This window comes from Lissotriton helveticus, chromosome 4_1 (assembly GCF_964261635.1).
Source record: "Lissotriton helveticus chromosome 4_1, aLisHel1.1, whole genome shotgun sequence".
Lineage (NCBI taxonomy): Eukaryota > Metazoa > Chordata > Amphibia > Caudata > Salamandridae > Lissotriton > Lissotriton helveticus.
This window is the reverse complement of record NC_136063.1, coordinates 989791056-989794793: the sequence shown is the minus strand read 5'-3', so window position 1 is coordinate 989794793 and position 3738 is coordinate 989791056. Positions and strand designations below refer to the sequence as shown.

At 38.0% G+C, this 3738-nt stretch overlaps 1 pseudogene; it reads right to left on the bottom strand.

Moving 5' to 3' along the window:
- Positions 1-1963: 1963 nt before the first annotated feature.
- LOC144827399 (large ribosomal subunit protein uL3m pseudogene) lies at positions 1964-2538 on the bottom strand (annotated as a pseudogene).
- Positions 2539-3738: the final 1200 nt, after the last annotated feature.

Below are 3738 nucleotides of genomic sequence, written 5' to 3'. Positions count from 1 at the left end.
TTCGTAACATAATGCTTACTTTTGAAAAAGTTGAAATTTACCTTTTTCCAGCCTCTCATGAACGCAATATAATTTAAACGAAAAGTGTGTATTTGTGTATGTATGTCTCCTTTTTATTACAGAATTTGGAGGAACGGTCTTCTTATTCAAGTTTCAGAAAACGACCACATCACTAAGATACTACACAAATTGTGTGAGTAATATTTCCTGTTTGTTAGTCCTGACGAAAGCTCCATAGACCCCTCGGGCCAAAGGAGCTGAAACATGTCGACAATCTTACCATTATACTCCCAGATCCAGTAACTTGATCTCCTTGAAGTATGAACTTATTTTAGACACAGTGGAAATTCACCCTCCATTAAAAAACTTCGGGTGTCTTTTCCCTCTTTTAAATGTTTTTCCTTTTTTCCAATAATTTGATTTCACACTTTTTTGAAGGATCTCTCCTTCATCTCTGGACACTGCACCTTAGACCTGAGGTGCCTCTGGATGAGGCTGGCAATCAATACTCATTGGAATACCCTATGATAACTGCCATAACTACAATGTGGGGCGGATAAAACATATATACCGCATTCCATTCAACATTGAGTTTTTGAGGGTATTCTAATATTCTTCTTAGCCAATGGTCAAGAAGTGTTACAAGAGTCCGTTTTCATTTTTTTGATCAATTAAATACTCACTTTGGGGAAAGAAACGGACGCTTCAATTCCTCATCCCTCCTTGCTGATTAACAATTATTTGTATTTTACCCCTGTTCTGTCCCCCCCCTTCATCTTCCACACCTTCTTAAACCAACGTCCCTCTCCCCTATTACCTCAGCACCAGTGCCTGATTTGAGTAGTGGTTTCTGGTGTTTGGCACTGGCACCTAATTTTGCACACCGGCACTATGAGAGTCTGACACATGGTGCCTCTGTCTAATCTATGTAATTTAGAGATGAGCAGAACAGCTGTTTATTAATTCAATAAACATTACAAATGATAAACTCCTGACACTCATGTCATTCTTATAGCTTTGGAGGCTTGAAATAGTCTGAATAGTAACACTTGTACAAGTGTTATGGTTCGTAGTTGCATAGGTATGGTCATTGGCCAGGCAAGCAAGGCAATCGGTGGGTGGTTAAAGTTGCAGTAGCCTACTGGTAAGGGCCCTGATACATGTTTTATTACAAATTAATCACTGCTCAGCACCCACCCCAGTACTCCCTCTCTTCCCCTATCACTGCTGTCTTGCGCCTAGTCTTACGATTAGGGTTGCCAGCTCATTATTTTGATGTCCCAGATGGTACAAAAATAAGCAGTTACCTAAAGCTGTATTTTCAGCACTTATCTGTGCATACTTAGAACAGCAAATATAAATAGAAAGCACTTTTAATTGTGTTCTAGGGCTGCCTCAATGACTGATAATTAAAGGGAACAAAGACAGAAACGTCACATAACAAATGAATACAGATTTTTTTATGTATAACTCTATTTAGTGTCAAGAGTACGTCTATGCAGGCTCTTTAAACAACCCAGGGCTGGCATTTTCTTTTGGCATCCCTACTTTATATTATATTGTTTATATTATATTCCTTTTCATGAAATGCATTCTCACACTACCCTAGTAAATGTAAAATGCAAATTTATGGAATAGGCAGAGTGGGGGCCCAGGGGGTACTGGAACTAGAACCCCCCGCCAAGCCTCTGTAACCAGTTTACAAAAAGGTATGTAAATATGCTAATGGTCTTTTTTTTTTACGTATGAAAAGTTACATTTTAATGTTTTAGGTTTCCCTTAATAGATGTATAAAAACAGTTAAGGAAGAAGTGAAAGGTAAACTGGAGCCTGTAAATAAAGTTGTTTTCTAACCAGTTTTAGACATGTTCTGAAGATGAAAAGTAGGACTTGGAGGGGACCTCACAATTCTCAATCTCTTTTGAAGAAATTACAGCTTACATCATTAACAATGCCAGCAGCATTAGGAATATGTGATTGAGGGCTCATTGAACTGGAAAAGATCTTCATCAAACAGGTCTTCAGGCACATCTTCATCTCCATCAGCAAAATAAGTGGGGAATGGAAGGTTTTCCTTTGAGTTTCGGTACGGAGGCAAGTCAGAGTCTCGAACTCCTCCAGCAGATATAGCTCCTGGACTCCTGTGTGTTTTTGTCTGCCCAAGAGTAGCAGGCTGCCATTTGAATCCCCATCTTTTCAGGACTCCTTGGAAACCTTTACCAATCGTTTTTGCAGTGATATTCACAAACTGTCCTGGATGGAAGTGGACAGCATAAAGCGGAGTACCTGGTTTAAGTATGGCATTGTCGGACTCCTTAAAACAGGTGAGTTTCTGCTTGGGTGGCACCCCGGCCTCTCTGACCTGCTCGAGTACATCCTCACTGGTATAAAAAAGTGATAAATTTTCCCCCCTACAATTAGGAAAGGAGTGGTTCCACTGGATTCATCCTTTGGAATATGCTCGATGACATGACAGTCTTGTACTTTAAGAATCGTGACAGCATGTCTTTCACCATCTTTTGTCCAAAGCACCACCATTCCCAGTTTTACTGCAACAAGACCAACTCGAAAGGAACCTGAAGGATCATCCGTGGCATATGCTAATGGTCTTTAATGACCTGTGAAAAACTCAGACGTGCCGGAGATAAGACTCCAGACACTGCCCTGCCGAGCCCCCAGCAGCTCCAGCTGCACTGCAGCAGCCCGGGCTGAGACACACAACGGGGGTGGAGGGGGGCTAAAGCTATGGGCCTGGGCAGAAGTGTGAAGGGAATGTGCGACCCCCTTCCTATCACTCCACGGCCCCCCTGGAGGTCGCGCCCCACAGTTTGAATACCCCTGCCCTAACACCTCTGCGAGTGGGAAGTGTCTATTGTGGGGTCCCAAATAAAGTTAAAGTCTGCCAATAGAATTATGTCACGCTTGCAAAGCCCTCTAGGATGTTGAGAAATGCGAGGAGGAAGTCCGACTGCCCAGCTTTGGGAGCATAAACTTTAGCTGCGGTGTAGGGTCATCCCATCAGCACCCCTCTGATCATCATGAACCTCCCTGCCTTATCTGATTTGATGTTTTGGGGTTGAAAATGAATTATAGAATGAAAAAGTAGGGCTACCCCCATTCTGCTTCGTAGCGTTAGAAGAGAGAAAGATTAATGGGGTACACTGATAAAATATCAATGTAAAAATTATAGAAGTAAAAAATATCAATGAAAAAATATAGAATGCAAAAATATCGACTCCCTATACTTAAACAGGTAAGTACAAAAATCTCCTCTGCTGGTTACTTGCTAAATAGCAGAAAAAAATATCACATTTTATATATATATATATATATATATATATATATATATATATATATATATATATATATATATATATATATATATAATAAATATATATATATATATATATATATATAATAAAATAATAAATATTAAATATGTTAATAATAATAATAATATAAAAAATAAAGTAGATTTAATATAAATTGTAGGAAATTTTATAAAGTTGGCTAAAAAAACTTAAACACACATACATATTAATTCATTTATATTTATTTAAAACCATGAATAAACTATTAATTTGAATTTATTTTATAATTGTAAAATGAAATAAAAATGTACAAACATATATCTATATATGTACCAATAACATAACATCTAATTAAAAAACATTCTATTATGAACTAAAACATTAAAGTATTTAAAAATCTTCAAACTTAAATTTTCCACTCCAGAGA